Here is a 25,961-nt window from a genome sequence, read left to right as displayed (position 1 = left end):
TAAAAAATAATGAAATCTTGCCATTTGCACCCACATGGATGGAGCTAGAGAGTATTATGCTAAGAGAAGTAAGCCAGAGAAAGACAAATACCATATAATTTTACTCATATGTGGAATTTAAGAAACAAAACAAATGAGCAAAGGGAAAAGAGAGAGGGAAGGAAACCAAGAAACAGACACTCAACAACGGATAACTGGTGATTACCGGAGGAGAGGCGAGTGGGGAGATGGGAAAAATCGATGATGGGCTTTAAGCAGGGCACTTGCTGTGATGAGCACCAGGTGTTGTGTGGAAGTTTTGAATCACTATATTGTACACCTAAAACTAATATTATTTAAATAAAAACTTAAGAAAAAAGTACAGGATGACAGTACAGCGAATGGTATGAATGGTATACCTGAGAATGAACTGAGCCTACAGTCCAAGCTAGATGGTTGGCTCTACTAGTTTTCTACCATCTGTGTGCAGGTGTGTCCTTGGGTGATGTTTCTCTCGTCCCCAGATTATACCGCGTGATCAAATTAGATCACAAATGATGCTATTTCCAATATATATATTTTTTATTTTGTTAGATTAATAGAGATACTCTGGTATTTTATTTCTGGTATATTTTACTCTTTCACATTCTCTCTTGGAAATAATTTTCTACCGTATTGTGTAGTGTTATTTAATAAATGAACATTCTTGGAAACCAAGTTGATCTTTGAATCCTAAGTGAAGAAAAAATAAGGCTGTGTTATCTTGAGGAGCTTTAATTCACATATCTGAGTCTCATTTCCTTATTCCTTAATTGGGACTAATAAAGCATTTAAATTAATGTATGTTACATAATGGCATAGAGTGGGCATTTAAGGATGATAAGTGCATTATTTTTATTGTCATTTTGTTGTATTTTGTTTCCATATTAAGGGAAATAAAACCTGTGTATGTACCCAAAAAATTACACTTTTGTATGTTATGTGCCCATAAACACAGGTTTATAATTATTGTAGCTCAGTCCTCCTTTAAGTCAGATAGGAGAAAAAAAGTGTTACAAAGAAAAAATAAGGTTATACTGCTTTTTCTTCCTACCAGTGCCCTTTATTTCCCCAGGTGGATTCAAGAATTTCTTAAAGGACTCCCTTTAGCATTACCCGAGGGCATTGAAACGGTACACTAGAACACAGGCCAGTGTTCTCACTATTTTTACGGAGGAAAGAATTTTCATTTGCCATTTTGGCTGATATGTTTTTTCTTGCATTTGGAACCTGGGTGGGGGCTTTGTTCCCTCTGCTCAGTGCGGTCCTTGCGGCCTAGAACAAGGAAGCCCCCTGGCCTCTTTCTCTGAGCCTCACCCTTTTCTTTCTCAGAGTAAGAATGCAGATGCAGGAAACAGTGCTCCTGACAGTGCTTGTGAAGTGTAAGCACAGTGCGAACATCATTTATTCAAATCTACAAGGATCGACCCTGGGGCACCTGGGTGGCTCCGCGCGCGTTCAGCAGCTGCCTCTTGCTTTTGGCTCAGGTCGTGATCTTAAGGTCTTGAGATTGAGTCCCGCGTCTGCTCGGTGCTGGGTGTGGCGCCTGCTTAAGATTCTCTCTCCCTCTGCCCTGCCCTCTCCCCCACCCTGCTCCCCGTGCATCTTAATAAATAAATAAATAAATAAATAAACAAACAAACAAATAAATAAATATTAAAAAAAATAAAAATAAAAGAATTTGCCCTGAAGGAAAAAGGTGAAGTTTTTCCCTTAGCTTGGTGCTGGGGACAGTACCTGGAGGCTTGCCCCCTCTTCGTCCCTCTTTCCTTCTTTCTCTTTTCCTTCCCCTTGCCCCTAAGATAAGGCAGGGTCTGGGTCCTCATGAGCTGATTTGGTCACCCCCTTAGTCTAAACCAATTCAATAGGTATGATGGGAGGAATATTTTAGGGTTAAAGAAAACTTGGTTTAAACCCACCCACACATTCACTCCATGTGTCCCTGGAAAGTCCCTAAACATCGCCAGGCCTCTGTATACTTTTCTGTAAAACGTGAGTAACAGTATTCACCTTGGACGTTCCTAAAATGATTGAATGAAGCAGGGAATTCTTTGAAGTGCCCACTATACTGGCGTGCACATAGATGGAGCTTGACAATGATTACGATAATTACAGCTATACGCTGTGGGTGCAGCTGGCGCTTGACAATAGTAATCATGTCTCAACATTCTCCAGGATGGACGACTTGCGTAGCCTTGTTTATAATCCTTTTCTTTATTGAACACACTTTACTCTCTGAAAGTTTTTTTATTGTTTTTTTTTAACTTAAATTTAATTTCCCTGAAAGTTTTTTATATCTAAACTAAATTGAAATTATATTCAACTCCTTTGTTTTGGCCCTTCTGGGGGGAAAAAAAGCGGCTGCGAACTTTGTTACCACGACACTTGCCAGCCTGTTGTAAAGTTACCATTAGTCCAGATTTCTCTGGTCAACCTGCTCAGCTCAGTCCCTCTAGTCCTCCTTTGGCAGTCCTTTGCCCTCTTTGTGCGTCTCTTTCTCCCATCTCTTCCAGTGTGTATTAATTGGTGTATTTTGTAGGTCAGTGTGCTATTAAGGTCAAGGTCTGTGTCTCTGGGACTCGGATTCAGCTGTCAGCCCTCAGCCTCTAAAACAATTCGAGACAGAGTCGAAACTGCACACGCAGAGAGGCCTCAGGAGAAACAAAGGCTGGGCTGGATGGACAGCTTGAGATGACCGAAACCATCTCTTTAGACCTGCTTTCCTGAGGTTAAAAACACTCAGCAAGTAGGGTAGGGTAAAGAATGTTCAGGAATGACTATAAACACCAGCCTTAAACACACATAAAACACGGATCAGGAAATGCTGGGTCTATTTCATTATTTTTCCACAAAAGATTCCCTCAGTCTCTTTTGCTAATAGATGCTTGCCCTAAATTCTATTCATTTGGTCTTCCTCCTTTTGTTTATTTTTCATTATCTCCCCTACCCGATTTATTACACACATTTCATTGTCATATTCCTTTTTCTTGCGGGTTCCCTTGGCCTTTTACTGAACGGTCACTCTCGTCCTCATTACAGCTCTTTCAAGGTTGTTTATTTGATATAATGGAAAGAATGAAATTTGGAATCGACTGGTCAGCCACTGGGAGATGTACAACCTTGAGCAAAGAACAATGGGCTTATTTCACAATTACCTCCCTTGTTTGTGAGAAGATGGAACGTTTTTATGCATATGCAAAATCGGGACATAGTAAGAGCTCTAAAAAAGTATAGCTATTATTGCTGTTTTATAAAACTCATGCATTTATGGTTTTTATTGGACGTGGTAGCGTTATTTGGCTACAAAGGACAACTAACACCTAGAGAGTGGGGCCTGTGTTTGGAGTTGTTTTTTTTTCAAGAATAAGGATAAAGGAGACTGAGTCATTCACTCACACGCTTGATTTTTCCTTTGACCAATGGCTGGCATTTCTGAGGATGAGGATTTGCCCTGTGTCTGTGGCAAAAATTGAGGCAGGTAACTTTCAGCTAAACTAGGGTCTTACCTGACTTCACATCAGAATCATCCAGGGAGTGCTTTTCTATCCTGTTCATTTTGTTCAGTTTTTTCAGGGATCACACTCCAAGAGCCTATGGTTTTAGGTCTATGGTAAGGCTCTGTTACCTGAATTTTTAAAAAGCTCCCAGATGATTCTAGTCACTTAGTCAGCTTTCCCGAGTTAGATAACTCAGCAACCCCTACTCCCACATGGTGGATTTTCACGCCATCTGTCCTCCGCTCAAACTTTTCCAGCCCCAGTCTTAGCTTCAGACGAACTGGTTATCTAAGGCAGAGTGGTGTCTACCGATGCCAAAGAGTTAAACGGCTTTTCCTCCTGGTTAATGTTCACATTGTAAGTGGTTCGTTCCATCTGGAGGACTGCATTTTCCTCAAAGGAAAGATTTTACATCAGAGTACCTCCTTCTCCAGGAAGCCCCCTCTGATAGGCAGGCTAAGCTAAGGGTCCTTCCTCCTACAGCGCTAGTTTGGCACTTCTCATAGTTACGTTAAGATGACCTGCTTACAGATCTGACTCTTCAGGGCCAGTGACTGTGTCTCTCGTCTCCGTGCCTGCAGCGCCAGCCCTGTGCTTGGGATGCCCAGGGTCCTGCAGCGCCAGCCCTGTGCTTGGGATGCCCAGGGTCCTGCAGCGCCAGCCCTGTGCTTGGGATGCCCAGGGTCCTGCAGCGCCAGCCCTGTGCTTGGGATGCCCAGGGTCCTGCAGCGCCAGCCCTGTGCTTGGGATGCCCAGGGTCCTGCAGCGCCAGCCCTGTGCTTGGGATGCCCAGGGTCCCAAGCAGCTGGCCTTTTTTGAGCCTCTGCTAGGTACTGGGTGCTTCACAGATTTGCATCCTTCCATGAAGGCCTTCCACAGCGAGGTCAGATCTGGACCTCTGACATGACTGGCATCATACCCGTCTTCCCGAATTCTCTTTTTTGTAGTCCCATTTGTCTTTCAAACCAGAAACCCGAGCTTCATCCTAGACTCTTCTTTCTCCCTCCACCTCATATCTGATTAGGCATTCATATCTTGCCCATTCTTCCTCCTGGAAATTTCCCTACCTGTCCCTTGTCTTAGTTTCCTGAAGTAGATGTCTGACTGGTCTCCTTCTCTTCAGTCAGCTCTCCTCCCATCTCTTCCTCTGACAGCTAAAAAAATTCTTCAATAAAATGTCCTTCAATGTGGTGGGTAAAGAAACTGTCCATACGATGGAACACTACCCAGTAATAGACAGGAAAAAGTACTGCTACAAACAACAACTTTGAAAACCTCAAAGGCACTGAGCTCAAAAAAGAAGACAGTCTCAAAGGCTTACGTAATATATGATTCCATTTAGGGGCGCCTGGGTGGCTCAAGTCAGTTAAGCGCCCAACTCTTGATTTCAGCTCAGGTCATGATCTCCCGGTGGTGAGATCGGGCTCCACACACGGTGTAGAGTCTGCTTGAGATTCCCTCTCTCCCTCTGCCCCTCCCCCTGCTCCCTCTCTCAATTAAATAAATAAATAAAATCTTTAAATATATATATATATATACATACACACACACACATATATATGATTCCATTTATATGATATTCTCAAAACACAGAAAACAAAAACGACAGTGATGGCGAACAGATCAGTAGTTGCCACTGGTTTGCGTGGGGGAAAGGTGTGACCACAAAGGGACAGCAGTATGGATTTTTGGGGGGAGTGTGACAGAACTGTATTCTGATAGTTACACAAAACTGTATATGTGTTGAAATTTGTAGCACTATTTGTCCCCAAAAAGGTCAATTTGGGACATGATCATTTAAAAATTAAAATTAAACAAATACAGTGAAAATCTTAGGTTTCTAAATTTAATTAATAGCATTTAGTCTATTTATAAATCTTACTGATGCAAAACACACAAAAAACCAAACCAGGGGCACCTGGCTGGCTCAGCGGGTGCAGCAAGCAACTTCCCATCTTGGGGTGTGTGACTGAGCCCCACAGTGGGTGTAGAGATTACTTAAAAAAATAAAAATCATAAAAACCCCAAACTAAACCAAAACATACCCCTTCAATGACTCCCGAGAGGCCACCCCCACATGTCCTCGTGCCTTAGATGATCTGTTCCAATTTGACCCTAGTTTGCCTGTGGGGGCACCCCAGTAACATTGTATTTGGCCTTCAGCCCAGACACCCCCAGAACCCACACTGCTCCAGTCCTGCCAGGCTGGACACGGGACCCCCACCCCCTTCGCTGGCGCCGAGGCACACACTCTTCTCCCTGCGGGGGCCTCTCACGGTCTTATGCTCCCTGACGTCTGCGTGAGCCTCAGTCCCTGGGCCCTCACTCCCTCACCCTCCGGATTCAGCCTGTCACCTGCTCAGGCCCGCCTTCCCCTTGCTCGGAACTGGATCCCGCTGGATCCCAGCCCATCTCCCTCTCTCTGTGTCTAACCCTGCGCACCCCTGGCGTCTGCCCGCAGATTGCACGCTCAGAAGCTGGGGCTCATCTCTGGACCTTCGGGGCGTCGCACAAGGTGGGGGGGTAGACCTGCAGTGTGAGGAGTGAATGAATCAAGGATGTTCTCCACCCCATAAACAGGACCAAGACACATGAGAAGGGAACGAGAAATGGTGTTTTCAATGATCCCTTGGTCAGTCCTTCTAGGGGGCTCCAAATGCCATGGCTGCAGGTGTAAGATCAATCCAAACCGTTAGCAGGCCGACTTCCACCTCCTTCTGAATCCACGGAGGGGCGGGGAGGAGGCACTAAGATTGGCGGGCGCATGCTGTGTTTCCGGCACTCCTCGCGAACGTCCTTCTGTCCGTCCATTCGCACACCCATCCTGGGGAGCAGACACTAACGGCCCATTTCACGGAGGAGCCAGGCTGCCGCCGCCCCGCCCACCCTCCCAGAGCCAGGAAGCGCGGCGGCCCGCGTTGCCACGACAACAGCTAATGATTATCTATCGGGCGTTGCCCTGCATCTTTTATCTCTCGGAATCCTGTTAACAATGCTGTGTACAGTCGGTTTTATATCCCACGTGAGAAAACAGAAAACAAAGGCCAAGATGTTGCAGGAATTCTCTGCCTTTGGTGTCCGTGGTTCTTGGCCACGCCGCTTCGAAGAATGAAGAGGCAGACCAGACGAAGAGTGGTGGGCAGCAAAGCAAGGTTTATTGAGGAAGAGTATAAAGCCCCCCCCCCCGGGGGGGGGGAAGGGGGGCTGCCCCCGACAGGGTTGCCCCTGGAGTGTCTAAGTGTAGGGGATTTTATGAGCTCTTCTGTGAACGATCTTAAGCAATCAGGGTGTGCTGAGTCACGCCGATCAGGGCTCTGGGCAAGGATCTGTCTACCTATTAGGTTAACGTCTACGTGCTGATGGTCTTATTTTTATTTTATTTTATTTTTTATTTTTTTTGCTGACACCTGGGGGTTTATGTCTTCACTGCCCCTTGCCTGGGATAGGAACAAATGCCTTGTGGTTCATGTCTTATTTTGCAGAAGTGACTTCTGCAAAGGCTGCAGAGCAGAATGCTAGCGCGCTCCTGTCTAAGCCGCAAAACAGGATGTCAGTGCTGTTTTATCTTAGCTGTCCCGACTTCGTATCTTCTTGTCGGGGACCCCGGCCCTGACTGCCGAACTGTCCAACTCACTCCTAACAAAGAGACATGAAGCAACTGTTCCAAGGTCTCATGGTGGGAGGGCTGGGTCTGTCCCACAGCAGAGTTCAAGCTCTCGGCGGCAGCGAGATCCTCCTTACCACTCCGCCCGCAGAGTTTACACCATTGTAGGCACACGCCGACCTGGGGCCTCAGGCACCCCCTCTCTCACACTTGCTGTTCCTCTCTTTGCCCCCCAACCAGTCTTAGTGAGACTTGCCCAGATCTGACAAAGAGGATCCGAGAAAATCTCACGAATTCATGTCACAGCTTTTAGGACAACAAACCCCAGCCAGTGTTACTGACGAAGAAAGAGTTCCTTCCACAAATCAAAGCACAAACAAGGCTGTTGGAACCATAGTTCATTTACCTAAGGATAAACACTCCCTCTGGTTGCAGAACTTTCTGATTTAGAAATTACACCAATTTAAAGGAGGTATTTATAGTCATTGCAACCGCACAGTGAGGCCTTGCCCGCTGTGGCGGATGCGACCCCCAGTTACTGGATACATTTGAAAGGAAGTTTCATCCAGTTTGAAACAGAGGCTTAAAAACAAAAACAAAACAAAGCAAAATACCCTCACGACAAACAGGAGAATCAGTTAAAAAAAAAAAAAAAGGAAAGGAGTTAGGACTTTCTAAAACAAACAAAAAAAAAGCCAGTTTGACCTCTATTTAACCTCTGCTACTCTTCCTATTAATTGCAGTGCTTGCCAACTCACCACAAACATTTGCTTGCGTGAATCAGCCATATTTTATCATGTCCAGAACATACCCTAACAGGGACTGCCGAGCAAAAGGTAAAAAAAATCCAAAACACAGGGGGAAGGGCCGGCCCTTCGTTATAGGTAGAAGAATCTTCTAACTTCTACTACAGATCGGGCTGGGAAAAAACCTTGGCTAAGAATAGCTCCGCAGCGGGGCTTGGCCATAAGGCTGCAGGCCTTGGCAGACAGGGTGCTTGCCTTCTGTTTTAAGTCGCTTCCCGGGGGGCTGACACTTAACTGTAATTGAGCCTGAGTTCAGGTTTATTTTTTGCTCGTTCCCTGCATCCTGCCCTTGTTCTCAATGAGCTTTTCCCTTGGCCTGGGACCCCCCCCCTCCTCCCCCGAGGAGCCCTGCTAGCCTTGCAATCTGATCACAGGCTCCCCAGAGACCGGAGCTTCTGCTCTGCGCCTCTCTGCGTGGTGGCAAGTCTGTGTGGATCCGGTGAGGATACGTCGACTGAGCTCAGTTGGGAGATGTTCATCAGTTAGGACACCTGTCCTTCTCCTGTGCGACTTCATAGCAAAAGTTCCCTGGTTTCTCACTGGAAATCAACTACAAACACAAGCCCTATGAGAATCTTGGCATTGACTTCTTCAAGATCCTATTCTGGATCTTTCTGCTGTTATTGAATTAAAACCCCAAAGGGTCACTTACTCACATTTCCAGTTTTAGCCAAAGTCCTAAGAAGAGCCTCGGGTTAGAGCATAAGCAAATGAAGAATCTAGAAGAGAATGCTTTTCCAGAACTTGCTTAAGGAGATGCCATCCGAACGTTACCTTTGTGTGCTGTTCTAGGTTAACGTGTCCCTGGCAAAAAATCCCTACACTCTCAGTTCTTATTTTAGGTGCCTTTTCTTCTTTTCTTTCCTTTTGAGGTTACATGTGCTCCTCTTAAAGAAATGATTAACAATCTATTCCAGCTTTTAAAATCCTGTCTTGATGGTCAATGGAACAAAATTGAAAGTCAAATTACCGAATTAGACTTTTAAATGTCAGACTGCTAAACCAGTTCTTCCCAAAGCCGAGAGATCAGATGCCCCAGGCAGCCAACCCTGGGCGGACACAGAGCACTTGCCATCAGAATGAACCCCCACGAGTTCGTCCTGCGGACCTGGAAGCCTGGTCAGGACTCAACCAGCTACAGACCCCAAGCACAGGCCGCTGAGTTGCTTCTCAGAAGGAAGAGGAGTCAGGAACCAGACCAGCCCCAGGAAACCCCGGGGTCTCTCTTTCTATCTCCAAAGCTGAATGGTCTGTTTCTGCCTGAAGTGTCTACTTCATCCTTCTCTCTATGCAAATGGGATGATGTCATAGCTGCTGAAAATACCGTGAAAACAGGTAAAATTCCAGGCGCAGATGCTGCCATTCTAGGCCAGAACTTGGTGCTCCTGATTCGGCTGCGTTCCCTGAAGCAAAAGCCAGAATGTACGGGGAGGAAGAGCTCTGGGGGCAGAATAAAAGCCTCGTGCAGAACTATGAAGGTGGGAAACACAGGGCAGGTTCAAGGGCTGGTATGCTGCGGTCAGAGTTTGGCAAGATGGGGTCACGAGGCTGGGTGGGGAAGAGAAGGAAAAAGAAGGCAGGGTCAGATCTGGAAAAGCCCAGGTACCACGTGAGCCATTGGGAGCTCAGTCTTGGAGCTGGGGGTGGGGGACGCACCCAGAGGCCAGTGGGCCGTCTGTTCTGGATCCCAGAAAGAGACTGGGCAGGGAGACGCGCTGGGACAGCCTCTGCATGAGTGGCCGCTACAGCTGTGGCGGGGCTGGGCCCACCCGGGAAGGAGACAGCATGAGAGGCCGGGCGGGAGAGGGGCTGGGACCCGGCCTTGAGGAGCCCCCGCACTGAAGGAAGGTCGGAAAGTACAGCTGCAAGACACCAAAGGGCAGTGGCCGGAGACAAGTTAAAACTGAGGAGCCTCAAAGGAAGAGAGTTTCCAAGGGGGACTGGTCCCCCCGGGGTCAGATTGCAGGATGGGCACGAACATAGGGGCGGCGGCATGTTCCCTGCTTGTGGTGACCATGAGCTGACAGCCACTTGCCGTGGGGGTGGCGTCGGAGGCCCGAGGGCAGTGTATGGAGGAATGATGGAGGGCAAGGCGAAGACCAGTGAGCTGTAGAGACTGTTCTCCCAAGACACTTGAATGTGAAAGAAAGGCAGTCTCCAAGGGCACTGAGCTCTAGGGGCATTTACTGGTTGTTTATGTTTCAATCTGAAATAGATTTAGGGACGCCAGCCTGGGTCCATTGGTAGAGCACCGACTCTTGATCTCAGGGTCTTGAGTTCAAGCCTCACATTATTCATAGAGCTTACTTTAAAAAATCATAATAAAAGAGATTTAGTGGTGCCTGGGTGATCAGTCGGTTAAGCACCAGACTCTTGATTTCAGCTCAGGTCATGAGCTCAGGGTCGTGAGACGGAGCCCAGCACCCAGCTCCGTGCTCAGTGTGGAGTCGGCTTGCCCTCCCCACTGTACTCTCTCTCTCTCCCCCAAATAAATAATTGAAATGTTACAAAAAAATAAAAGATTTAAACACTTGTATGGAAGAAAAAAGTCAACAGAAGAAGAGCATTAAGGAGTCAGGGGGTAGGGTACTGTCTCTGGAGCCCAAGGAGGGACACTAGCCCCGTTCAAATAGAGGTCTTTGTCAGCTCCTAAGGCTAGGAGAGTGGCGTAGAGACAAAGGAGTTGCCAGATTCTTTTGGAGTAACAGTCCCCACGTGGGGAGATGCTCCCCGGACACACACAGAGCCACAAACAACCTCCAGGGGACGGGGTATCAGTGCCGTCTACCTGCAGTGCATGGAGGATGACAAGGACAACGGCCTCTTCACAGACACCTACTGTGGAGGACACAGTAATGAAACATGAGGCAAAAACACGAGGCCTGTCGTTGGCAATTTAAAATTACAGTTATAAAAAATAAAAAACATAGGGGCGCCTGGGTGGCTCAGTCGTTAAGCGTCTGCCTCCGGCTCAGGTCATGATCCCAGGGTCCTGGGATCGAGCCCCTCATCGGGCTCCCTGCTCAGCGGGAAGCCTGCTTCTCCCTCTCCCACTCCCCCTGCTTGTGTTCCCTCTCTTGCTGTCTCTCTCTCTGTCAAATAAATAAATAAAATCTTTTTAAAAAATTGAAAAATTAAAAATAATAAAAAATAAATAAAAAACATAAAAATAACAGTTTAACATAAGAGATCTCCTATTTTGTTTTGCCTTGACAATAAAAGGGGGGAGGGGGGCACCTGGGCGGCTCAGTCGGTTAAGCGTTGGACTCTTGATCTCAGCTCAGGTCTTTTTTTTTTTTTAAGATTTTATTTATTTATTTGACGGAGATATAGCCAGCGAGAGAGGGAACACAGCAGGGGCAGTGGGAGAGGAAGAAGCAGGCTCCCAGCAGAGGAGCCCGATGTGGGACTCAATCCCAGAATGCCAGGATCACGCCCTGAGCTAAAGGCAGACGCTTAACGACTGCACTACCCAGGCGCCCCTCAGCTCAGGTCTTGATCTTAATCTCAGGGTTGTGAGTTCAAGCCCTGTGGGGCATTGGGTTCCATCCTGGGAGTGGAGCCTACTTAGAAAGAAGGAAGGAAGGAAGGAAGGAAGGAAGGAAGGAAGGAAGGAAGGAAGGAAAGAAAGAAAGAAAGAAAGAAAGAAAGAAAGAAAGAAAGAAAGAAAGAGGCCACCTTTTATTAAAGAACATAGTGCCAAAAAAAGTCTTGTCTTCATCTCACCTTTGAAAGTCAGACATGTTGGAAAGCACTTCTTTCAGTAAAATGATGAGACCCCAAAGATTCTAAAAATTCGGCCCCTCAAATTCTTCGTAGTTTGAACATTTCCACGTGGATGTAAGAGACCTGCTCATCAACCCTTCGAGCCAACCTATTGTGTCTATTACAAATATTGATTTTAGTTACTAAGTGTATAGTGCTTTGCACTTCCGTTTGTATGGAATAAACTGCTGACTTCTGCTTGGCCCCCTTGTGACATCACCCCTTCCGTGGTTTACCTTCCCTGGTTGCCATTCCAAATGCCTCCTGCACCTCCCGGGAACCGCCTCCAGACCCTAAGACAATTCCACATTAAAATTCAGTATTGAAATTTACATATATTTGCAACTCCACTCTTAGGTCTGAGAACAGGTATTGTTTTAGCGTCATCTTATAAATTTCTGGAGCCTCTCAAACAGCCCCTGAATATAAGAAAAAGGCCATTGTACCTCCAGTCCTATCTAAATTGGTTCATACTGAGCACCTCCTGAGTTTTTATTTGCATGTGGAATTATCACAGCTGATCCTGCCTCTGCGGTCAGGTCCTCTTTGCAGCAACGTTTTTGTTGTGAAACTGTTTTGCGGCTCTGCCTGCCATTCAATGAGCTCATTTCCTCGTCATACATCTGCCACTCAGAGCTCCATCCAGATCGTGTCGGAAACAAAACAGTGAGGCAGCCTTGCAGGGCACAGCTGTCGCCAAACTGACATGACAAACACCAAGGTCTCAGCTCAGGTCTAGTGACCACTGGAAATATGCATTTGCTAGAAGTCAGAAGAATCTGCCACCTTCTTTTATAAACATATGAAAACTCTTGGGCTTGCAAGATTCCAGTGCGGTTTCTTTGTCCTTGAAACACAAACACAGAGCATTTTTAAACAACTTAAAACAACAAACATTTATTATTTCACCCAGTTTCTGAAGATCAGGAACCCGGAAATGGCTCCGCCGAGTGGCTCTGGCTCAGGGTCTCTGATGAGGTTGTCTTCAAGCTGTCAGTCAGGGTTGGCGTTAGCTCTGGGCTCATTTGGAGCTCTAGAAGCCACTTCCCAGCCCACTCTCATGGTGGTTGGTAGGCATCAGCAACTAGCTGGCTCTTGGCAGAAGGCTTCAGTCCCCCACGACACAGGTCTCTCCACTGGGCTGCTCACAAGATGGCAGCCTGCTTTTCTCAGAGTAAGAGATGAGAGGAAAGAGAGGGAGAGAGAGTGTCCATCCAAGATGGAAGCTGAGGTCTTTTTATAACCTAATCTCTATAGTTTATCAGGCATGTAGTCCAATCCCAGTAAAAAAACCACATAGCATTTTGCTTTGTAGTATCAATGCTCAGAGGTGTAGATTAATAGAAAGACTATATTATAAATAAGAATATTTAGGGGCATGTGGGTGGCTCTGCCGGTTAAGTGTCTGCCTTCAGCTCAGGTCATGATCCCAGGGTCCTAGGATTGAGTCCTGCATTGGGCTCCCTGCTCAGCAGGGAGTCTGCTTCTCCCTCTCCATCTGCTGCTCTCTCTGTCAAATAAATAAATAAAATCTTAAAAAATATATTTAAATAAATAATGTATACATATGTTGAAGCTGGATGATTTTTTTTTTTTTTAACTGATGAAAGTATATAGTCAAAAGGGCTAGAGACAACTACTATTCTGGAGAGAAAGAAATCCTGCTTTGGAAATATTTCCTAGGTGCCAGGCACTGTTCTCAGCCTTTTATATGTATCCTCACAATTACTTCTCCTGTCCTTATAATTAGCATTATTCTCATTATCCGGCTGAGCAAACCAAGCACAGAGAGATTAAATACCTTGTCCGAAGTCACACAGCTGCCAAGTGGCCCACTAATACTCAACTCCAGGCGAACTAAGAGGAACAGCTTCTCTCCATCCTCTCAACCCCTCTCACAATCCAGTTTACTCTCCATTTACAATTCTCCGACGTTTTTAAAAAGTTTTATTTATTTAAGTAATTTCTGCACCCCACATGGGGCCCGAACTCTCAACCCAGAGATCGAGAGCTGCGTGCTCCTCCGACTGAGCCAGCCAGGCACCCCCGATTGTCCAACATTTTCAAGGACTGTGCTAGGTCATGGGGAAACAAAAATGTATAAAATGCGGTCTCACCCTCGAGGAGCCATGTGATGTGTAAATGAATTAACAGGGAGCCACTAATGACAGTTCTGAATTTCTGGTTATAAACCACAAGTCATTGCTATGGACTTGAGTGAAGAAGACTGATTTTCTTTGCCCTTAGCAGCCTGGTCTCTAGCCTTACCGAGTATATATACCACCATTTTTTTTTTAAATTGAGCATTCAGATCCAATACACATATTTATATTTATGTATATTTATAATGCTATAGCACTAGTATAGTAGGTATATCACCTAATATTACTCAGATTAGTAATTTAGGTAGTATGAGGTTATAAACATATAATAGAAGTTTTCTTGTGTTCTTCCTGCACCTCATGAGTCCTCTGAGAACCTGTCCATTAGGGGCAGCCCTCTGAGATGCACCCTCATGCCCACTGGGAATGGTTGCTCATGAAAAATCCTAGAGAATCTCAGAATTTTGCATGCGTGGGAATTGATGATAAGCCCAGAGTGCAACTGGAAGAGATCATCTGAAGTAAAGGTGCTTCAATGGTCATATCCAGATGATTCTTTTCAAAATAAGTAGTTCTCCTCATTTTCTTGGTCTTAAGGACAGATTAAATGGGCTGTAATTCCTTCTCTTTTCCCCAATGCTTCCTCCAGAAAGTTCCCCGAGTGGCTAAACCAGTAATAATGGATCTCAGGTCTTGTACATCAGCTATTGCTCCATAGACAGAATTCTCATCCACAATTGGTCAAGACATCATTTTTAAAAATTTTTTTCATTATGTTATGTTAGTCACCATACAGTGCATCCTTAGTTTTGGGTGTAGTGTTCCATGATTCATTGTTTGCGTATAACACCCAGTGCTCCATGCAATACGTGCCCTCCTTAATACCCATCACCAGCCTAGCCCAATCCCCCACCCCCCTCCCCTCTGAAGCCCTCAGTTTGTTTCCCAGAGTAAGACATCATTTTTGACCCCACAATGGTTGGGGTCAAACAACTAAATCATGTTTTCAATTTTCCAATTTCATGGCTGAAAAGAAATAAGAAAAGAAAAGCAAAAAAGGCAAATGTGCCAGTTTAAAATGTTTCAAGTTATCTAGAGAGACATTTCTTTGTCTGTGGGACGCCCCAGGCCGGCCCCCCTCCTCACTAACACCTTACCCAAGACCCAAAACGGAGCTCCCTTGTCCAAGAGTCTAGGGGTTCCAGGACACTTGACTCAGGCTGCTGGAGGTGCTACAGGTGCCGGGAAGGGCAAGTCGGCCCTGGGTGAGTTTCTGCTGCAGGATGCGCCCCCATGCTGGGATCCCCAGGGCTAGGGCTGTGGAAGGCTGGTAACACAGGAGAGGGGGAGCCGGAAGTGGGTGGCTGGGGTAGGATGGGTAGGGGTAAGGGACGTCAAATCAGAATAGCAATTTCCACAGTGAATGTATGGACCAGAGCAAAATAAATAGAGACAGTGACAGGAGACAAACCGGAGGTTTGCAGCTTTAGGAAAGAACTCGAATGAAAGACAAAGCTTTTTTTTTTTTTTTTTTTTACTGGTTCCAAATACTTTCCTGAATCCCAGCTGTGGCTTGGGTGAGAGAGAAGAGACTTCCGTTTAATTATCTGTGTGGTTTTGAGTTTGGGGATAATAATGCACTGAAAGGAGCTGCTTTTGCAACTTGTGCTGAGAAAAATTGTGTCGGTAAAGGGGAAATTATTCAATACTAAAGGCAATCATTCTCCAATTTAATTGCTAGTTTCTTCATACCAAGCCATCTCACGGACATCCAAGAAACACTGTAGCCGGAGACAGAGAGTGAATTTGTGCCTTTAGCCCTTTCTTTTCAGGAATAGAGACAGTTTCGTGTTTTCCTCCCCAGACTGGCAAAAAAAGCTATTTTAAATCATTCAGATCTCTAAAAATCTTCTTACCCCTTTTCTTAGCCACCAAAATTATTTTGAAGGGAGGCTAAGGTGGATTTTCTTTTCTCTGCATATCTCCAAAGTGTCTAGAAACCATTTTATCTGAATACAATGAAATATGGGAACTAAAAACTCATCTCACACGAACATTTTGGGGATAAGTTTAGTTCCACTGTCTACGTCTTACTCTGCTCAAAAATCAGCTTTTTTTCTTTTTTTTTTTTTAAGATTTTATTTATTTAATTATTTGACAGAGAGAGAGAAAGACAGCCAGCAAGAGAGGGAACACAAGCAGGGGGAGTGGGAGAGGAAGAAGCAGGCTCCCAGTGGAGCAGGGGATCCTGGGATCATGCCCTGGGCTGAAGGCAGACACTTAACAACTGAGCCACCCAGGTGCCCCCAAAAATCAGCTTCTTAACCTTTTTTTTTTTTTTTAAGAGAGTGAGAGCCCAAGAGGGGGGAGGGTCAGAGGGAGAAGCAGACTCCCCTCTGAGCAGGGAGCCTGGGATGATGACCTGAGCCAAAGGCAGATGCTTAACTGACTGAGCCACCCAGGCACCCCATTCATCTTTTTTTTTCAAGTTTTTATTTATTTAAGTAATCTCTATGCCCAATGTGGGGCTTGAACTCATGACCCCAAGATCAAGAGTTGCATGTGCTTCCGACTGAGCCAACCAGGCACACTTAAAAAAAATCAGCTTCCAATATTGGTGGCCACTAGGTGCTAGCTGCTAACTTTATCATTATTGCTTTTTAAAAGTATTATCGATTTGTTAATCTTGGAGAATACCTTGCTGCATTGACTTGAATGTTGTAGATATTTATAGACAAGCAAATATGTAACAGTTGTTATTAAATATAGGCCAAAAAAAGGATAGGAATTTTTTTTTAAGCCAGAAAATATAAACCATGGTCAATTTTATTGAAGTTAACTTTACCCCGGGAAATTAACATTTTAAAATCTTATTTTATTTTAGAGAGAGAGAGAGAGTACATGCGTGCTGGGTGGGAGATACAGAGGGAGAGGAAGGGAGAATCTTCAGTAGGCTGCAGGCTGGATCTCACGACCCTGAGATCACGACCTGAGCCAAAATCAGGAGTCAGACACTCAACCGACTGCACCACCCAGGTGCCCCTGGGAAATTAACATTTCAAACCGTGATGTGCCCCTCCCATTCTTTCTCTGCTTTCTCTTGGTTCTTTATCTGATATCTGCTATGATATTGCTAAATTCCAATTTGTATTTCCCTAAACATTAGTGAAGCAGAAAAGGCAGGGACCTTTGCAGAAACTGTTCTTGAGTGTAAGATGTTCTTCTTAGCTGATCTCCCTGTGACTGGTCCCCTGGCTTCATTTCTTTTTTGATCTGATTCCTTTAAGGCCCTTCAAAAGCAGGAGAACTTGGAAATGATATTGGCCAAGATGATTACAGGTGGGTCTACTTCTTTATTGGCAAGATGAAACCAAGGAGTTAAAAGGGTGTATTTACATAGCAGGGCAGAGTCAGGAAATCTATTGTTTCTGTATTTTATCAAGTCTGATTGTTTCAGAGTTAAAAAGCCTAGAAGCAAAACAAAATACCAACGTCTTAACACTCTGTTGACATCTGATTTGGTTTAGTTTTCATTTTAAAGGATATTTCAAGCGTGTTGGAAAGTTGAGGAGACTGGAAATGAAATAAAAACATATCTAGGATCTTAATTTTAGCCCATCTGAGAATACATAATATATTGTTCTTTTTTTTTTTTTTATTAAACCATTTTATCCCCCAGTTAATTGTAGATTCACATGCAGTTGTAAGAAATAATGCAGAGATCCCATATACCTTTCACCCAGTTTCCCTCATGGTAACATCTTGAAAAACTACGGCACATATCACAGTCAGGATATGGACATTGATACAGTCAAGGTACAGAGCATTCTTATCCAAGGATCCCTCTGGTTGCCATAGCCGGACCCACCCCCTCCTCCCCCACCTTTCTTTAACCCTTGGCTACCTCTAAACTCTCCTCCATTTCTATAATTCTGTCGTTTTAAGTATGCTTTATAAATTTGAATTAAAAAGTATGTAACTTTTGGGGATTGGTGGTTTTCTTTCAGCATTGTTCTCTGGAGATTCATCCGCGTTACTGTATACATCTGTGGTTTGTTCTTTTTGTTGTTGAGTGAAACGTCTTCAAATCTTTTGCCCATTTTTTAATTGGATTGTTTGTTTTTTTACTGTTGGTTTTGAGAATTCCTTGTATATCTAGATACTAGTCCTTATTGGATTTGTGGTTTGCAAATATTCTCTCCCAGTTTGTAGCTTGTCTTTTCATTCTCATAACTGGGTCTTGTGCAGAGCAGAAATCTTAAATTTTGATGAACTCTCAATTTATCCATTATTCCTTTTATGCTTTTTGTGTCAAGTCTGAGAACTCTTTGCCGAGCTCCATATCCTAAGATTTTCTCTTATTTTTAAGAGTGTTACAGTTTTTATGTTTTACATTTAAGTCCATGATCCATTTTGAATTAATTTTTTAAAAGGTGTGAGACTTAGGTCAGGGTTAACTTTTTTTTGCTTATGGATGTCCAAATGTTCCAGCCCCATTTATTGAAAAGGCTATCTTCCTTCCATTGAATTGCTTTTGCAAATTGTGAAAAATCAGTCGTGCATATTTGTATGGGTTTATTGAAATTGTTATAAAATTATTTTACCTTTATTTTACGGGCGCCTGGGTGGCACAGCGGTTGAGGGTCTGCCTTCGGCTCAGGGCGTGATCCCGGTGTTGTGGGATCCAGCCCCACATCAGGCTCTTCCGCTATGAGCCTGCTTCTCCCTCTCCCACTCCCCCTGCTTGTGTTCCCTCTCTCGCTGGCTGTCTCTATCTCTGTCAAATAAATAAATAAAATCTTTAAAAAAAAATTATTTTACATTTATTTTAAAAGCATTTAGCAAGTCAACTTAAAGGAATGCAAAAGAAATGTTAGATCAACTTATCTGCCTCTCTTCAATTTATTCCTAATTAAGATATTTATCCGGTTCACAATCTGATTATTTTCATGACTGAAGGCATATGGGTTTTGGCTGACCAAATATTTTCTGTAGTGATTAAATTCTATATTTTGGAGCAAATATTCAGTATTTCATAACCTAATGGTTTTTTGCCTAGAAATATGATAAGTAGTATGTAATTGCATATAGATAATTTTATACTTATCTGTAACTCTGTACTGGAATAACCATCTTCTTTGGAGTGATTTTAAAAAGTACAATCTTACTATAAGGTATTCCCAGTATAACACAAATTCATTGTGCCATGAATGCTGGACCCCTTCCAGGTGGATTGATTTCCTTGGAAGGACCAGATTGAATATATGCCATTATGATGATTACAGAGCATAGAGTTCCCTTCTCCTAATATCATTTAGAGAACTGTGTTAAAAGGAAATGGCTTTCCCCCCATATCACTGCCTAGCTGACTGTTAATGCCCATCCAGAAGCCAGGCAATACCCAGAAAGTCAGTTCAATTTCAAAGCTAGAGCAGTCGTTCTAGACCCCGGCTGCATAGTAACATCACTGAGGGAGCATTTTACAACCCTAATACCCAAGCTGCACCCTAGACCAATTAATTTGGGATGCAGGCATCAGTATTTGTTAAAATTCCTAGGTTATTCCAGTATGCAGCTAAGTTAGAGAACTACTCTTATTTACTTCTTTGTGAAACTTACTGTTCGCATAATTTATCATTCGATAATACTGTGAATATAGTATACTGGGTTGTCATAATATACTATATGAACTTCTGTCCTTCAGGTTCTAGAGTTCCTTGGATAATTAAAAAATCTCTAACATGCTTTTTATACTGTTGGCAAGAGTAACACATGTTCAGTGTAGAAAATTAGGGAAAAAACAAGCAAGCATGATGAAGGAAAATAATAATTTTAAATGCTGTCATCCAGAAAGAGTTCTAGTAACATTCTCGTCTTTTTTCTAGGCATATATACATACATACAACAACAAATATATATATGTATATATATGTTTTCAGCTTTTATTCTATCAAGTTGAGATGATATTATAAATATAGTTTTCTATGTTATTTTAGATATCTGATAAACAAATGCAAAAATTAGTATCAATAACAAAGTGTGAAATTAATATTGGTTTGCAGTGATCATCATTGTCATAATTTTTGTCAAATTTTGCAATGGTCAAAATTGTTTAAAATGTCATAATTTTTACCATTTTACATACCTTGATCTGGCTTATGGATATTAGCAGTTAAGATATACTTTTCAAAAAGTCATTTTAGGGATGCCTGGGTGGCTCAGTGGGTTAAGCATCTGCTTTCAGCTCAGGTCATGATCCCAGGGTCCTGGGGTCAAGTCCCACCCACATCAGGCTTGTTGCTCCGTGGGGAGCCTTCTTCTCCCTCTGCTTGCTGCTCCTCCTGCTTGTGTGCTCTCTCTCTCTGACAAATAAATAAGTAAAATCTTTAAAAAATAAAAAGTCATTTTACATTGCTATGAAACAACATTTAAGGTATGTGACTGTACTTTCCAGAGTATTTTCCCCCTAAATTGACAAATTACTACTGATACCTCCACTATCATAATATAAATTTAGAATTATGGCCAAAAATGCACCATTCCCAGCCAAACTAATAACTATTATATAAAGATAATTAAGTTACCATTTCCCCCCCAAATATTTCAATACTCAGATTAGAGTAATGATATGAAGTGGGGAAAGCACATAAAGTGAATACAGACTTATTAAATACAGAATGGATTTGCCTTCAGCTCTAATTCAGACTCAAATGCTGGTTGATTTATTATTCTGTGGATTTCAATGGGCTATGCATGCATGTATCATGCACGTGTGCCTCAATGTTTTCATTACAGGGCAATAATCTCGTACATATTCATTACTGAATATTTAGGGAAGTCATATAAGCAAAAAACATTTTTTAAAATAAAAATCATCTGGGGCGCCTGGGTGGCACAGTGGTTAAACGTCTGCCTTCGGCTCAGGGAGTGATCCCGGCATTGTGGGATCAAGCCCCACATCAGGCTCCTCTGCTATGAGCCTGCTTCTTCCTCTCCCACTCCCCCTGCTTGTGTTCCCTCTCTCGCTCGCTGTCTCTATCTCTGTCAAATAAATAAATAAAATCTTTAAAAAAAAATAAAAAAAATAATAAAAGAAAAATCATCTATAACTTGTTAAATGTTAAATAATTCACTATAATTATGGATGCATCTCAATATAATTATGCTGAGTAAAATAAGTCAGACGAAGAAAAGTATATATACAGCAGATGATTCCATTTCTTTTTTTTTTAATTATTTATCTGAGAGGGTGTGAGAGAGAGCACGCATGTGTGCAAGGAGGGAGGGGCAGAGGGAGAAGCAGACTCCGCGCTGAGCAGGGAGCCCCAGGAGGGGCTGGATCCCAGGACCCTGGGATCATGACCTGAGCTGAAAGCAGACGCTTAACTAAGCCACCCAGATGCCCCTAGATGATTCCATTTCCATAAAATTCTAGAAAATACAAACCCATTTGTAGGACAGAAAGCAGATCTGAGATTGCTTGAGAAGGCAGGGTGGGGCCAGAGGGGCTAGAAAGAGGAATTACAAGGGCACATGGAGAGGTTTTTGGGTAAATGGTAGTGCCCGTTATCTTGACTATGATGAAGATTCCAAGGATGTATGCATTTATCAAAACTCATCAAATTGTACACTTCAAGTGTGTGCAGTTGTTTCTACACCAATTATACCTCAATAAAACTGTCACAAAATCTTCTAAGGGACGGTGGCAACTTTCAATCAGGGGATTTGTTCTGTACAGTTTTACTTGAAATACTGAATATTGCAATCACTCACTGCATATTATTTTCACTAACCCATCATTTTTACTTAGGAAAACACCCCGTAATTTTGCACTCTGAAATAATCAGTGTTCCAAATTCTCTCATAGAAAGTAAAATTCAAATATTTTACTCATAATTTCTTCCAAAGAATTCTCAAGAGCACAGTAACATTGAAAACAACATATCCGAGTGATTATTTCATTTTTCAAAGTTTTCACCGATTTAGTAGCATAAACAGCTGCAGATTTTGGAATCTTTTTCATGTAATTAATTATGCTCCCAATTAAGTTGTAATGAAGTCACATGATGGGGGGAAAGAAGGGAGGGGAAGTGTATCTAGTTTCACTATTGATTTTCTATCTTTTATTCTGATTTATCACAGCTACCCCTCCTATAGATAACTGCATTTGTAGGAGAAACAAGAAGTCATTAAAAAAGAAAAAAAAAAAGCAGCCAATGGAATTGAGATCAATCCCCAGGAATACAGAATCTCATCACCCATCAAATGAAATTTAGATGGGAGTTCTATAAAATGGGATAGAATAGTCGACCTCTCCTGTGTACTTGATTTTGGTAATTCTTCAGGTCAACCATTGTCTTTTCCTTGCTAATCAGGTGTAGACAATAATTGAAGTATTTTTGCTGTCAAAGACAGCAAAAATATTGTAGATCTGAGGTTAAAAATTCACAAAGGGGGGTCGCCTGGCTGGCTCTGTTGGTCTTGATCTCAGGGTCATAAGTTCGAGCCCCAAGTTGGATGTAAAGTTTACTTAAAAATAAATAAATAAAATCTTAAAAAAAAATTCACAAAGGGATTCAAGTTCATAGAGGAACATAAAAATCTCTCAATAATTTACAATGTGTGTTTCTAATGTTTTTTACAAGTCAGCAAATGTTGACTTATGAAACCCAAGTTTTCAAGTTCTGAAAGTCCCAAGCATTTCGCCTGGTGCTTAACTCAATAAAAGTCTGTTGAATTAATATGTTAAAATATATATTTTTTAAATATTGGATACTTATAGGACCTGTGTAAAATTTGTGAAGGGATTTGAAGTTATGAGGATTAAGCTAACTTGGGCTGCCCTGGGGAGTAGGAACCTTCTGGATACCTTTGGATACCCTCCAAAAATGTGCCCGGAGAAATCTCTCTCCATATTGGGCAAATCATTCAGTATATCGTGGTTCTGGTCAGTCCAGGGCTGTCGGTTAGTCCAGGGCTGTCCTGTTAGTCCAGAGCAGCCGAACTCTAGAAAAATGAGGAGTCAAAGCTATCCTCGCTTATTGGTGACTGCATTGCAATTGCATTCATTCATTTGCTTATATTTAGACACACCTTGAACAAAGTTCAGCTACGGCAGCTGTGGCAAACTTGTTCTCTATGAAATTTGCTGCTGCTTTTTTTTTTTTTTTTAAGGTTTATTTAAGCAATCTCTACACCCAATGTGGGGCTTGAACTCACAACCCCAAGATCAAGAATCACCTGCTCCTCTGACTGAGCAAGTCAGGTGCCCCAACACATAAATGGAAAAAAAAAAAAAAAAGATCTAAAAAGAGATACATATATATCTCTTTTTACATATATATGTAAATTTCTCCACCCCGCCACCTTTTTTGTTACTTTAGCGTAATCTTGTAATCTTAGATTTGGGTCAGGAGCCAATCTTAAATCTTTTTTTTTTTTTATTTTAATAATGATTTTTTATTATATTATGTTAGTCACCATACAGTACATCCCCGGTTTTCGATGTAAGGCTCGATGATTCATTAGTTGTGTATAACACCCAGTGCACCATGCAATATGTGCCCTCCTTACTAAGGAGCCAATCTTAAATCTTAGTAAAAGAAACTGATATACAGAAAGCTGGCTTTACAGTTAACCCAAAGCAATCGATTTCTTGAAATTTAGAAATTTAGCATTTGCCTGTATTTATGATGTATGTCTACAGGGGGTTGACCTTCGAACTTCATCTGTATATTGAATTTTTTCTGTAGCTTCTATATGAATGTTGGATTTTTAGTCATGAATAAAATAAAATCATTTAAGAATTAACTCTAAGAATTTAGTTTTCTAGTTTACAATTAGCAAATGCAAGAGACGAAAGGAGGAATTGGGTTCTTAGTTGATTTAGATATCTTGATGTAAGTAATTAGCTCAGAAAAAAGTAGGCTTCTTATTTAGTGAATACAATGAAGTTATACGTGGTAGTTTCAAGGTTGAAGAGTTTCCATGTTCTAAGTGAAATTGCCTGAAGGCTTTGTAGCTAGACAATGAATCTGCAGGGGTAGAGTTAAGTGTTGGTTTTAAATTGTTTTAATAATTATAATTATGATTGCCTTTTCAAGGGATTGTATTAACTCAGATGTAAAGTGTTCCACATTTGTGACTTCATTTAAAACATATTTGAAGAGGTTTTGGTGTATGTGCAAGACGCTTAGCTATGAGTTTAACTTTTATTGGTAAATCTCGTGTGACCCGTCTTTCTGGAGAAGTTAAGCACGAAGCACACAAGTTCAGCCTGCTGTACCGGCAACGTGTATTTGTTTTTGAGAAATCTCGAGCTGTTTTTATGAGAGTATCAACTCTCCAAGGGAAACGACTCTACCACCAGCTGCCCCATGGGAGAGGACGTGTGGGACACCTGTGTCCTGCTGTTTGGGGGAGAAAGGGCTGCTGGGCGAGAAATTGGGGTAACCGACAGCCCTGGATTGAGAAGTGGAAAATCGAGAACAGCTGCCTTCCTCTCTATCGCTAACACGAATCCAAGCAATTCTGAAGGTATTTCCAAAACCCTAGAAGAGAAAACCTTGGTGGCTTGATTTAGAACCTTGAGTGGGAAGCACAGTAACTCTGTGCTTGGCACCAATAGGCACTGGATAAATATTTGTTGAAAAATAAGAGAATGAGGCACCTGGCTGGCTCAGTGGGTAGAGCATGGGACTCTTGATCTCGGGGTTGTGTTTGAGTCCCACGTTGGGTGTAGAGAGTACTTAAAACATAAAATCTTAAAAAAAAAAAAAAAAAGAAAGAAAGATGGACGAATGAAAGAAATGAACGTAGTGTTCTGAACAGCATACGCTCTATTACATTGAATGTTCTGAATAGTATATCCAAAAGGTTGGAACGTGTCATTGCTAGGGATAATAAAGAGCATAACTACTCTTCTTAACAGAGAGTAACTCCCCAGTTTACAAGTCAGATGGAAAAGGATTCTGTAGGTAGTCCAGAAACCAAAGGTGCTTGTGAATCTACAAAAGAGCCTTTTCTTCTTCTTTTTTTTTTAAGAGCCTGTTATTCTTCATATCTCCTCATCAGGGAGCTGTTTCAGGCAGATTAGGGAGTACTAGAATGTGCATGTTTCTTAAAATAAGATTTTGCTGGGGCGCCTGGCTGGCTCAGTTGCTGGAGCATGTGACTTTGATGTCAAGGTTGTGAGTTCGAGCCCCACATTGGGTGTGGAGATTACTTAAAATCTTTTTTTAAAAAAAAGAAGATTTTGCTTCAAAAAAAAAAAAATCAGAATATGAGCATTTACATGGCCTGAAAAATAAACACAAAGCAAGCAATGCTAATCTAGGCAGACACTGGTGATGTCTTCCTCAGCATGTGGGTTGTATACTGTTGGCTTGAAATCCTTGACCTTGTAATATTTCTCTGAAAATTTGAAAGCTAGATGTGAAAAGCTTTGTTAAGAATTTCCCAGGAACTGAGTAAGTATAATCTCACAGAATGGGACACTTTGATAGTGTTTGTACTACTTACTGATACATTGTCATACGTGCTGACGTTAATCATTCTCAGATAGGCTTTAATAGCATTTTTAGCCCTTAACATCTTAGGTGAGGCCTAACTGCCACTTCTCACAGATATCCCGGAGAACAGAGAACACACTGGAAGCTTCCGACAGAAGGGGAGTGAAGTGTTGTACAGAGGCTCAGTGTGGGAAGAAGCCTTGCTCTTTTTTGCCTACCAGCTGTGAAATCTTGAGTACCTGATTTAATTAATTTCTCTGGGCCTACTTCCCTCCACTCCACTGGTAAAATGAGAATAATAGGATCTACCTCATAGAGTTGTTGTCAGGATTACATATGATTAGATATGCAAAGTGTTTTGAACAGTGCCTGGCACATAGTAAGTATTGACACGTTTCCTAAGTAGTAAAAAATTTAAGTTGAGATGGATGAAATGCTTAAAAATTATGAAAAACAACCATTTTGCTTAATATTGCTTAAGAAGCAGTATATTCCAGAGAAAGTGGCCTTTCTGTACTTCTTCAAATAAAAATGATAAACGTAGAAAAATTTTATGCTGGATAACCATATGCCATTATATTACACCCGCAATTAATTGGGCACAAAATATTCTACTACTGAACGAACTGTTTACATCAGTCCTCCACTAACTTGTACAA

Source organism: Ursus arctos, unplaced genomic scaffold, assembly GCF_023065955.2.
Source record: "Ursus arctos isolate Adak ecotype North America unplaced genomic scaffold, UrsArc2.0 scaffold_13, whole genome shotgun sequence".
Classification (NCBI taxonomy): domain Eukaryota; kingdom Metazoa; phylum Chordata; class Mammalia; order Carnivora; family Ursidae; genus Ursus; species Ursus arctos.
The sequence above is the reverse complement of the archived record's forward strand: the minus strand, read 5'-3'. Positions refer to the sequence as shown.